Raw genomic sequence first — 14,336 nt, 5'->3', positions numbered from 1 at the left:
TATAATGGCTTTAGAAAGCTTAGAGTCACAAGTGTCACTCCTCTAATGGCTCACAAACACCAAGAGCAAGAGGATGAAGAATGATAAGAGAGGAGGCACCCAAAAACATGTAGAAACCCTAAGAAATTAGTTCACCACGTTTTTGAGTCTCAAGGGTCCTTTAAATAGTGAGGTTATTAGGGTTATCTAACAAGGAAACCCTAATTTGACTGCTTAGGCCCTAAGCAACCCATGGACTCCCTCTTTGAGGCTTAGGACGATTTCTAATGGGTTTCCCCATAGAATTCGTCCACCCCTCTAACATGGAGTCCATTAGCCCAATATTCAACTATCATACAATTGACAGTTCTAGTCCCTTTTATTTAATTATGTCTTTTAGCCACAAAATTAATTCTTATTAATTTTTGACTAATATTAATTAAACAATATGATTTCCCCTTTAATATATTATTCTCATAATATATTAATAAATCATAATTAATCCTCTCTCTCTCTCTCTCCATAATTCATCCTATCAAGTTGCTTTGGTGAAGGCAACCCAAAAGGACCATGCACCATCGGGTCAAGTACATACCAAAAATAGTTATGGACTTAGACACTAATCCAACGTATATATATATATATATATATATATATATATATATATATATATATATATATATATATATATATATATATATATATATATATATATAGGTAGAGGTTCATTTGAGACCACCTATATTTTGTGAGACATGGGGACCAAATCTGAGCCTTTGATCAAAACTGATCTTGTGGCTCATAAGAAAACGTGATTAACACTAATTAATTTAAAAAAATAGTTAATTAGGGGTAGATTAGTCACTAGGTTAAATTTTAGATCATCAGATCTGTTATCTTCACATTATCACAAAACCCAGCTGCTTAGATTCTTTCTACCAATTCACACTAATTGATCAACATTCCTTAATATTCAATTCATGCTAATCAATCTTCTATTTGCTTTGATTTGAGTGATTGAGGTTTATGTTCATCTATCGACATCAACAATTCATTACAAGATTTTTATCGATTTTAGCTCTGTGATCATCGATTTCATCCAAGGTAGAAGTTCAAGCGTTCAGTCGATTTCTGCTAATCTTCATCTTCAATAATTGCTAACAATCTTTCAAGCTGTGCTTTTTACTCTACATCATGATTTTATCAATTGATCAAGGTTTGAGTTTTCTTCCCCTAAGTTTTCATCACTTTCAGATCAACGATTTTTAGCTGTTCAACAACATTGGTAATCAATCATCAACTGATATCGATGTCCATCACATTGATGCTTCGAGTTTACTCTCAAATATGGTGTTTTATCAATTTAACTTCATCTTAAATCTATTATCATTTCAAGTATTTGATTTTAGCCATCGATTATCAATTTCAAGCTTTTGGTTTTTTCTGTGCATTCGAGCACATATTAACTGAAGATAAGCAAGCAAAAACAACGTATCTTTGTGTCATTTTGTGCTCATTCTATCAAATCAATGAGGTATGTATATAACTATTATTGTTCTTGATCTAATTCTCTTACATTATACGTGCACTCCACCTGTTTGATGAAAGTCCTGAATGAATAAGGAGTCTGATGTATTGTCTAATATATCACTCCTTCCTTCCCACCCTTAAACTTTGTTACTATATAATGATATTGACCCTAAATTCCAAGCTGATTTTTCTTAAATTAGTGATGATTGGCGTACTTCTTTTTTCAGTGGTTGAAGGACATACAATTATCATCTATGAAAATGTTCAGTGTATATGTTGGAAGAAGCGTATCATCCCTATCTTGCCACCATTAATTAATGATGAGAACCTCAAGATTCAAGAAGCATATTGACATGTTGGTTTCAATGGTTCTTGGTCCATGCTAAGAAGTTGATTGATGATGACTTAGTTCATCTTTAGAATCGAAATCTGCAATGAGGGTGTTGGTTTAATTTACTCCCTGCACTCTCTTTATTTCTTTCTTGATGAAATTGTTCTATACATTTGTGCAACTTTAAACATTGTTATTGCAGTAGATATATATATATATATATATATATATATATATATATATATATATATATATATATATATATATATATATATCCTAATACCCATCAAACCCTTTTCATCCCTCTCACAGTGTAAAGTGGTACATACAATTATTAAATTAGCTAAATCTTTCATGTCTTCTATCTTTACAACTTTTTAGGTAAGTCTTGAATAAAACTGTAGAGAATGTGGCTCGGTAATAATTTCCTATAGTGTCTCATTCAATGTAGTAGGATGTTGTAAATTTGCTTATATTCTTTTTGTTTGGTTTCAAGTGATGTATTTGAGGTAATTAAATAAAACGATAACACTATATTCTAAGTTTTTACTTTTACATTGGTATTTACAAATAAACTGTGCATTATTTTATTTTTCTTACATATATATTGCTATTTTCTAGTTTGATATTTGATGTTCATATAATCATTTAGTGTTACATTCTATTTAGAATGTTCTACATATACAAACATCCTATAGCATTATTTTATAAGAATATTAAGTTGTAACTTGAATATAGACAACCTAATTAAATTATTATGTTAGAATGGTATGTATATTCAGAATATTAAATATAACATTAGAATCTTATGTAATATAAGTTCATTTTATATGTTATAACACAATTTAGAATATTACACTTTAATATTATAATATTCCATACAATTTCATAATATTACGTATCAATTAACAACATATTAGTAAATACTGTAACCTTGTGATATATTTTTTATAATACAAACTTGAAATTTGGTTTTTAATCTATGAGGTTTTTAGAATACGTTTCAACTTCCAGAGAAAAGTTTGATATTTATCCTAAAAGTATTCATTTCATTTTATAAACCTATATGTTTCTCACTCGTTTAAAAAGTTTATTAGTCTAGGTTCCTACATATTATTTGGTTTCCTACACACTTGAAGGGAATGATGGTCTGAATTAGAATATTTCATATTATAATATAATATTACATCATATTATAATATAATATTACATCATATTACAATCTTTCAGGTTATTATACATTAACATTATAAACATTTCTTTTTCTATAAATCAATTTTTTTCTATAGACTATTCTATATATTTATAACACTATAAGTTGTAAATTAAAAATATTACATAATATTTCATAGAATATTAGAATCTTACATAATGTAAGTTAATTGTACACATTACAACATAATTTTAAAGGGCAAACATCTTTTGTATGATGATTGCAGTTAGGGGTGTAAACGAGCCGAGCTGAGCCCGAGCCTAACCAAGCTCGAGCTCGGCTCGTTTAATTTGAAGAAGCTCGAGCTCGATTCGAGCCTTAAAATGAAGCTCGAGCTCGGCTCGTGAACAATTTAGTGAGCTCGCGAGCGTAAACGAGCTTAAACGAGCCTATATATATATATATACACACACATACTCTCTCTCTCTCTCACACACACACACACACACACACATATATATATATATATATATATATATATATATATATATATATATAGAGAGAGAGAGAGAGAGAGGCTCGTTTAGGCTCATTTAGGCTCGCGAGCCCACTAGCTGAAGCTCGGCTCGAGCTCGTTTAATAAACGAGCCTCATATTTGGGCTCGAGCTCGGCTCGGGCTCGTTTAATTCGATCTCGAGTCGAGCTTTTAACGAGTCGATCCCGAGTAGCTCGCGAGTAGCTCGGCTCACTTACACCCCTAATTGCAGTATTATCTTATATAATCTTACATAATTTTTGCATTGAAGTATATATGAATAGTCTTATGTATGATAATTAGAGAATAATGTTTTGTTACCAAATTATTATAATACAATATTATACGTGTAAGAATATTATATTGGTATATATATGCAACATCTTTTATTATTCTAATAGAATAATGATGCCTTTATGTCACACCCCAAAACCGGAACGGCGGAAACGTTCTGGGGTGGATGACATCACGTCAAGTATCACAACATATGCAGTATAGTAATCAAAGTACAACAACCATTGCGTTAATAGTAATAATTTTACATCGGTTACATGTTATAGTAATATCAAAGTAATTACAGAACATAACATATATGCAGCTCGGTACTAGGCTGTCTCCACAAAAGCTCCTGGGATGTACATGTCTATCGCTGACTTGAGAATACAAGTTATTTTGAAAGCGAGTATCAGCATTTTATAATGCTGGTGAGTCCATAAGTATTTAGTGTCTTTTGTATAAATAACATTTTTATTCAAAATAACTTTATGGAAGATAGTAGTTTTAGAATCTACGGTGTATTAGTGTCCTTTCCAGAAAATCCTATATTTTCTAAATAAAAGCAGTCTTCTACCAAGACCCGATAGACTTATTTTTTAAGGAGTAATTTTCCCCGAAATACTATCATTACCAAAATACGGTATTGACTTTAAAGAAAATATGAGAATATTACTAGTAAAAATACTAGGGGAAAAATAACATATGCCTCAGCAGTAATACTGCTGACTAAGGCAAAAGAAATCATAGACTCCAGGAGAGTATCGAATGAATGATACGTCTGGCTCAGTCTAACAAAAGGAAGCATAGACTCCAGATAGTATCGAATGAACGACACAGCTAGCAAAGTCTAAAACAAGGAAATACAAACTCCAGACAGTATCGAATGAACAACACAGCTAGCAAAGTCTAAAACAAGGAAATACAGACTCTAGACAGTATCGAATGAACGACACAGCTAGCAAAGTCTAAAACATGGAAATACAGACTCCAGACAGTATCGAATGAACGACACATCTAGCAAAGTCTAAAACATCCAACAATCCTAAGTGGGCTGTTTCAAAAATACCGTGTTACCTTAAGGCCATGAATTATAAGGTAAACATGGAGATACTCGTAACCATACTGATCGACAATAGAGTACTTGACTCCCTGCAAGTGTCGGAATGAATGTGACATTTGTCATCCCTTGGCTTGGTCGGCCGGGGACTGTAGCTAGCAGTCAGGGTGTGGAAGTGTCAGTCCCGTATAGATCTATACACACAATGCCCGCTCTCCCTCCAGGAGACTCTGGTTACCAACTTGACAACGTGGAGATCCGTGTCCTGAAGATGCATCTCGTATTTTGAATTCTATTATAAGTACTGGAATAATGATATAGACTCACGAATGAACTGACTCCTTTGGAATTCTCCATACTAGAGAGAGTAAATAGAACCTCCTAACTATTCCTATAATAGTTACTAGTGTTTCTGGTCTATGAATGATGAATGGAAGGATGCCCTTGCTACCCAAGGGAAATGAACTGGTCGATGTAAACCTTCATGTCCATACATGTATACATGATATATAACTAATGTTTAAACGACCTTCGGACGGATAACCGATACCCACCAGACCACATCCTAACGAGGAAAAAGAAATAGGGCGAACTAGCCTTCCTAAGTCCTTTAAACATTATTTATATAACTATACAAATATAGGCATGCATTTAATGAAATAAAGGCATAGAAGGAAAAATTTGATGAAACCTTTGGAAAACTTTCATACGTAAGAAATTTACGACTTGATGTCACTTTGTAAAAAAAGCTTTGAAAACCTTTGGAAATCCTTTGAAAAATCTTTCATAAATAACTTTGAAAAATGATTTGTATAAAACGGTTTAAGTGAAGAAAACCTTTGATAAGAAATCACGACTGGATGTCTCTTAAGTAAACAAACTTTGAAAAACTTTGGATAACCTTTAATGATCTAAAAAGGGATATTCATACTTTAACAAGATTTGAAAACATGATTTGGAAACCTTTAATCTAGATAAACAGTTTAACATGCAAAATATAGTTTGCTATACAGTTATTAATCACACGTGATTTATATAATAACTATACAGTTCAACTTGTATTCCCCCCCCCCCCCTATAAAAGCAGTTAAAATCATTTAAAAGGTTAATTCAGGGGTATGAACTCACCTGACGTTGGCGATTCGGATGAATGGACGGTATAGGATGCTAAGTGTCAAGTGAGGACTTGACCACACACGCGAATCCTATTTAACATGTAATGATACATTTAAGTATCTAATTTGTCATTTAATAACTAATTAAGCAAGTAAGGATGTCCTCCTACATGAAAACACTTTGCTACAAGTGCTAGGAGTACCGAGGGTTGCATATAAGGTGTGGATGGACTCACATAGGAGTTTACTCCTCAAATTGTAGTGTCTAGGGGTGTTTATGGTTTTGGAACCATATCCCCCCATGAGTTTACGGCCGTAAACTCATGGGTGGTGTGTTCTTGGATGTTTAAAGGTCTTACAACACTTGTGGAATTAGGCTAGGTTCAATTCTAGGGCATAGGAAGTGGTTTAATCATAAAATGGACCAATTTAAGGAGTTTACGGCTGTAAACAGGGAGTTTATGGCCGTAAACTCTTACATGCCTTTTCCTTTTGTGTTTTGATGGTTCTAGGTTAAGCACAAGTGATTCTAGTCCAATGTACAAGCCATGGAAGGAAGTTAGGGCACCATTTGACCACCTTAAGGGAGTTTACGGCCCATGGACTAATCCTTGGGGGGTTTACGGCCGTAAACTCCTAGGGTCATGGTTTCCTTCAAGTTTAAGGTCCCTAATGCAATGGTGGTTGGTTCTAGACATTATTCCAAGCCATAGGAGGTGTTTAAGGGCAAATTTAACACCTTAAAAGGTGTTCACGGCCCATGTAGAGGGGTTTACAGTCCAAGAGTGTTCTTGGGCCGTAAACTCATGTTTACGCCTCAAAAGACAAGGTTTTGGTGTTCTAAGCTCATACATGCAAGTCCCCAAATCATACCTAAGCATTGGAAAGGTTTTGGGAGGGTTTTTGTGCATCAAAACCCTCTTTCAAGGTGTTTACGGTTTTGGGATGTTCCCAAACTGTAAACTCTTGTTCTTGGGGTTTTTGGATGTTTAAGCCACGAATTTGCAAGTGTGATAAGCTAAACAACAAGCTAGGAAGATTAACTTACCGTTTTGAAGCTCGAAGGGGCGATTTTTGACCAAAACCCAATTTGTAGAGAGAGAAAGTAGAGGGAGGAGGTGTTTAAGGTGTGAAAAGGTTGGGATGAAACCCACTCAACCCTTATATAGGGTTGAGTTTACAGCCTGGGTGGGGGTCCACCCAACACCAACCGCAAACAGGGTTTTTCGCGATTTCCGTTAAACACGACAAATTTTAAATTATACCTCCTTATTTTTGGTTTGCTTGACAAATATTATTTAAAATATTCCAACGGGCTTAAATCCGGTCAAAAATATTTTGGGATAAATTTGGCTAATTTTTGACGTACTTAATTACGGCGTTAACACAAACGGGAATTTCGGGTTGTCACATCATCCCCCCGTTAGAGGGAATTTCGTCCTGAAATTAGAGTTTAGGCAAGGAAGTAGGTGTGAACGATTGAGTAACGAGATGAGGGTATTTCCTAATCGATTTGCCCTCGCACTCCCAAGTGAACTCCGACCTTCGCTTGGTGTTCCAGCGAACCTTCACTAACGGGATGCGGATTCGGTTCGTTCGGTTCAACCTCTCGGCTCATGAGTCCTACAGGTTCCTTTACGAAGTTGGGGTTCTCAAAGATTCCCATCTCGACGAGTGGGTTTATACAAGTCACGTCGGACAAATACTTTGTCCATGTTGGAGACGCGAATAGACTATGGTGGAATTTATAGAATTCCAAAAGTAGTTGAGGTCTGACGAGGGTTGGACCAATTCTTATAAAGAATTTCGGATGGTTCTAAGCTCTCGGAAAGATAGAGCTTTTTCAGCACTTAGAACATAAAGTACTTCTATGGTGAGATCATCACTGGCGAGATCGCCATTTTGAAGTTCTAAAAGTTCTCTTTTACTGAGGGTGTAGTTCTTCGGGTTGGTTCTTAGAAGGTTCAGTTCGTTTTCGGATTCGTGTTTCCTGCTGATTGGCCCTTGGAGGTTTTCTGGATCATCGGATGTAATGGATACACACTGACATGTAATTGGTTTCGAGGCATCTATCTCGACCTAGTGCAAAATGGACCTGCATGTAACGCCCGTAGATCAGGGCTAGTCAATTTAGAGACGATAAGCATCAAAAATGACTTTTTGATGGAAGATTATTTATAAGGATTAATCTTAACCAAGTTGTAGTATATATCACATGGTTTCCGTGCATATAAAGAACACCAAAATCCGAGTTATAACGAAGAAGTTATGACCTGTCGAAGTTTCGCGACATAACCGGCACGACCCAGCGCGACCCAGCGCGATGTAAATAGTGAACTTAAGGTAGATAGATATTTATCCTTAGTGATCTAAACAAGAGTTGAAGACTTATTCGATAGTAGTCCATCGATAAAAAGACAGACGAAAACGGAGTTCAGATGAACGAGTTATGAATTTCGAACAAAGTTTTCCAGTCCTGACCTACTAAAGATAATATATAACTAATATACTTATAATATATTAAAAATAAAGTCAAAACTAGCCAATGGAGTCTAAACGAGAGTTGTAGATCATAATCTCACCTTCGCGTCGATATAAAGAACGTCAAAAACGGAGTTCGTATGCGAAAGTTATGAATTTCTGAAGTTCGGGCGCGAAACCCCAAAACTGTCAGAGCCCACGACGTGGAACAAGGTTGCCACGACGTGGCAAGTGTCCTGACACCTCCGGGAGGCCCCCAGATGCAACTTGGGATGACGCATGCAGTGACGACCAAGCCCACGACGTGGCAAGGGCCAAATTTGCCCTATAAATAGATTTGAAGGGCCAGCCGTTTAGGGTTGCCAATTTCTTCTCTTCTCTCTCCCGTTTTGCATCGTTTTGCGTGCCAGAAATAACCCAAAGCCCCGGTATTATTCTCTAGCCCTGAGGCAAGTCCCGAGATCCCGAAGATCCCGAGAAGTGCGGTTCTCGAGCCGAAGCTCTGCCCGCGAGAAGTTCGATTTTTGTGGAGATCTTCCAGATCTGCTGTGGATTACTACTTCTGCAAGTTGTAGTGCTGTCCGATCATCTTCTGATCAAGTGAGTGTGTGGTTACTTTCTTCTAACGCATAAATACGAAGTATTTTATACGAAATACGTGTTATGTGTATATTTTGTTGTTATATGTGTGAATGTATATTCACTTTCTTCTACCGCATAGATATGAAGTATTTGCTATGAAGTATGTGCTAGGTGTTTATACATTGTTTGTTTACTTGAGATAAATGTTGAAATAATGTGTTATACATGTTTTAAAAGATTTAAACTTTATATGTGTTTGCATCTACAAATATGTTGGGTAGAACATGGGTAGATGAAATAGTTGATGTGAGACGAAATAATAGGTGTTTTGAACTCAATGTGTTCATTAGGTATTTTGAACTATATGTGTTCACTTGGTGTCCTTGAACTCAATGTGTTCATTAGGTATTTTGAACTATATGTGTTCATTTAAGTATTTTAGAACTCAGTGTGTTCATTAGGTATTTTTGAACTCTACGTGTTCACTTGGTGTTTGAACTCAATGTGTTCATTAGTTATTTCCGAACTCTATGTGTTCACTTGGTATTTTTGGACTCAATGTGTTCATTAAGTCTTTTTGAACTAGATGTGTTCACTTGGTGTTGTTGAACTGAGTGTGTTCACTAAGTGTTTTAGAACTAAGTATTCACCAGATGTTTTGAATTAATGGTTCACTAGGAGTGTTAGAACTAGGTGTTTGTTAAGTATGTTGAACTAAGTGTTTACCAATCGTAATTTGTGGACCTTGGCAGTGGTGGACTTTGTGTCAATTCCTTAGGTCAATCCTTAGGAATAAATGGTTAAAGGATAGTTGATTCTTAGGATAAATCCTTAAGAAATAAAGGAGATAATGGGAATGAGTATTTGGGTTGATTGTTTGATAATTCAATATAATAAATGTATTATTGTGGGTTGAAAACCCTACATGCTCACCAGGCTCCCAAGCCTGACCCACTCAGTTTTCTTTGCATTACAGGTAATGGCACAAGAGTATAAATTGGTGGACTTGATGAGAGATTTTGGATTATAGATCAGTAGTTACAAATAACTGTTGTAAGGTCTATTTTATATTGTTTATGCTTTTGGTTTGCATCGGAACATGACATCCCGAGGTTTTATTATTTAATGAAAAACATTCTCTTTGAGAAACGTTTTGATAAATTTTATCATATTTTGTTTTGGGAACAAATTCCGCAACCGTTTTCTTTAAACGATTACTCTGATTTTAAAATAAAACATAAACAAACCGGTCTTTTCTGGCCGAGAAATTGGGGATGTCACAGTTGGTATCAGAGCATTAGTTTAAGCGAACTAGGAATTTGTAGGAAATTTCTAGACTTAAACTTAGAATGCTAAGTAATGATTGGGAGGAGTGTGTCTAAAATATGTTAGGTAGTACACCTAAATTGACACAAGCACTAGTTTATTTTAGGAGCGATGCCTAAAATGCTTTTATGTGCTAAATGTTATATGTTGCCATATATGATATTATTTGTTCGGATCTATGGTCTGTTGCCGACCGGATCTGGAAACCTTATGTGTTTAGGATTCTAAGCGTATGTCTACGGTATTAGAACTAGCATGTAAATGTTTCGGAGTGATAAGGATGATTTAATTATCTATCGTGGATGAGGATCTAATTTCACCTTATTCGGTGTGTAGATCAAAAATGGTAAGAACCAGGAGTGGCGTTGGAAACGCGGATGAAAACAGGAATCAACCACCAGTGATTGAGCAAATACCTGTTGTAGCAGCAACACCAGAACCAATAACGATGGGTGGGGTGCAAGCCATGATTCGGGCTATGTTAGCCGAACAAAGGGATGAGATGCGACAGATGTTACATGAAAATAGGGACGAACCTATCATACCTATTGAGGAACCCGATCTGATTCCCGAACAATCGGAGGAAGGAAACAATAGTCGCGCTGTGAGTCAAGTTAGGACTCAAGGAGAACGAAGGAACGACCCGGAAAGGGGATACAACAAGGATGGGCGAATGTACAAGAATTTCTTGGGCGCCAAGCCGCCAAGTCTTTCGGGGAGCCCAAAGCCTGTTGAGATTATGGATTGGATCTCTGAAATGGAGATGGTATTTGAAAGTTGTGATAGTAGCAACAAACAGAAGACTGTCTTTGCAGTTAGACAACTGAAGACTGGAGTCTTGAGCTGGTGGAAGTTGTTGGCAGATACAATGCCAAGAGGAGAAGCCATGCAAATATCTTGGGAAGCATTCGTGGAGCAAATGAAAATGCAATACTGCTCAGAGATAGATCTAATAGACCTAAACAACGAATTTCAGAACCTGAAGAAAGGAAAGATGAGTGTGGATGAGTATGCCACCGCGTTCACCGAGAGGATGAAGCTATTCCCCTACTTGGTGCCTACTGAACTCTCCAAGATCGATAGGTTTGCTAACGGATTGCCCACAGACTTTGGCCCAACAGTCAAAATGGCAAATACCTTGAAAACGGCCGTTAGAGCAGCCAGGAATGTTGAGACCCAGATAAGAGAGAAGGGTCTGGAGAGAGTTGAAGTTGGTGAGAAAAGAAAGCATGAAGGTTCTTCAAGGTCCGACGAGAAGAGAAAATTCTCGAAGTCTGGTTCGAAAAAGTTCGAAGGAGGAGGGGATGAAGCGAAATGGTGTGATAAGTGCAAGAAGAAACACTTAGGAAAATGTGGCGAGGAGGTTACATGTTTCAAGTGTGGAAAGACTGGGCACTACGCCAATGAATGTTCATCTAGTAAGAGAGTGTGTTATGAGTGTAACGAAAAAGGGCATATTTCGATCAATTGCCCGAAGAAGAAAGAACCAGCAAAGCCAAGGGCATTCCACATGATCCTCGACGAAGCGAATCAAGGATGAAGATTTTATATCCGATAATCAGTTATGAAGTAGCGATGCGAATAGTAACTTGTGGTGTAGCCTATTAGAGGCATAGTATAGGGTTAACTTGAACCTTTGTGTAATCATTTCAAGAATTAATATAAACCCTAGTTTTGATATCTATGTGATATGTATGGTTTTGATATCTATGTGATATGTATGGTTTTGATATCTAGGTGGTATCTATAGTTTTAATATCCGATGTAGTGGATGATTGTGTGATTTTGTGTAGTGACTTGGTTGACTGAGAGACAATACTTGGGACGAGTATGAGTAGGTGTGAATAGTAGTAGAGATCTATACTACTGGAAGCACAGGACTCACGCTTGGATCATGGAAAGTCACAAGGTTACCAAGAAGCTAATAACTGATTCCATTTTATTCAAGTATGTCATTACCATTGTTTCAGTAATGACTAGTAATATGGTTGTTATTCCGACCCTAGTGGTCATATCAATTGAGTCTGACTACGATGAGAGGTCATCGGGACACGACCCATCGGTCTATTACAATAGATAAAGGAATGTATTTATCCCAGGAAGAAGAAGGAGTCCGCAATAAGGATTTATTTTGTAACTTGAACGTTACGATTGAAAGTACAACGTAGTACGAAAAGTAGATGCAAGATTTGGGCATCGTCTGTAGTCAAGAAAGCCATAGAATTAAACACTCTTTCAAGGAAATATAGAACTTACGGTTATTACCTAGGATGAAGAAATTACGTGTGGAATCATTATATAAGCCCTATTTCGTTGATGATTCCGGGACGTAATCATCCTAAGGGGGAGATAATTGTAACGCCCGTAGATCAGGGCTAGTCAATTTAGAGACGATAAGCATCAAAAATGACTTTTTGATGGAAGATTATTTAGAAGGATTAATCTTAACCAAGTTGTAGTATATGTCACAAGGTTTTCGTGCATATAAAGAACACCAAAATCCGAGTTATAACGAAGAAGTTATGACCTGTCGAAGTTTCGCGACAGAACCGGCACGACCCAGCGCAACCCAGCGCGATGTAAATAGTGAACTTAAGGTAGATAGATATTTATCCTTAGTGATCTAAACAAGAGTTGAAGATTTATTCGATAGTAGTCCATCGATAAAAAGACAGACGAAAACGGAGTTCAGATGAAGGAGTTATGAATTTCGAACGGAGTTTTCCTGTCCTGACCTACTGAAGATAATATATAACTAATATACTTATAATATATTAAAAATAAAGTCAAAACTAGCCAATGGAGTCTAAACGAGATTTGTAGATCATAATCTCACCTTCGCGTCGATATAAAGAACGTCGAAAACGGAGTTCGTATGCGAAAGTTATGAATTTCTGAAGTTCGGTGCGCGAAACCCCAAAACTGTCAGAGCCCACGACGTGGAACAAGGTTGCCACGACGTGGCAAGTGTCCTGACACCTCCGGGAGGCCCCCAGATGCAACTTGGGATGACGCATGCAGTGACGACCAAGCCCACGACGTGGCAAGGGCCAAATTTGCCCTATAAATAGATTTGAAGGGCCAGCCGTTTAGGGTTGCCAATTTCTTCTCTTCTCTCTCCCGTTTTGCATCGTTTTGCGTGCCAGAAATAACCCAAAGCCCCGGTATTATTCTCTAGCCCTGAGGCAAGTCCCGAGATCCCGAAGATCCCGAGAAGTGCGGTTCTCGAGCCGAAGCTCTGCCCGCGAGAAGTTCGATTTTTGTGGAGATCTTCCAGATCTGCTGTGGATTACTACTTCTGCAAGTTGTAGTGCTGTCCGATCATCTTCTGATCAAGTGAGTGTGTGGTTACTTTCTTCTAACGCATAAATACGAAGTATTTTATACGAAATACGTGTTATGTGTATATTTTGTTGTTATATGTGTGAATGTATATTCACTTTCTTCTACCGCATAGATATGAAGTATTTGCTATGAAGTATGTGCTAGGTGTTTATACATTGTTTGTTTACTTGAGATAAATGTTGAAATAATGTGTTATACATGTTTTAAAAGATTTAAACTTTATATGTGTTTGCATCTACAAATATGTTGGGTAGAACATGGGTAGATGAAATAGTTGATGTGAGACGAAATAATAGGTGTTTTGAACTCAATGTGTTCATTAGGTATTTTGAACTATATGTGTTCACTTGGTGTCCTTGAACTCAATGTGTTCATTAGGTATTTTGAACTATATGTGTTCATTTAAGTATTTTAGAACTCAGTGTGTTCATTAGGTATTTTTGAACTCTACGTGTTCACTTGGTGTTTGAACTCAATGTGTTCATTAGTTATTTCCGAACTCTATGTGTTCACTTGGTATTTTTGGACTCAATGTGTTCATTAAGTCTTTTTGAACTAGATGTGTTCACTTGGTGTTGTTGAACTGAGTGTGTTCACTAAGTGTTTTAGAACTAAGTATTCACCA

Source organism: Lactuca sativa, chromosome 9 (genome assembly GCF_002870075.4).
Source record: "Lactuca sativa cultivar Salinas chromosome 9, Lsat_Salinas_v11, whole genome shotgun sequence".
Taxonomy (NCBI): Eukaryota; Viridiplantae; Streptophyta; class Magnoliopsida; order Asterales; family Asteraceae; genus Lactuca; species Lactuca sativa.
This window is presented reverse-complemented; position numbering follows the sequence as displayed.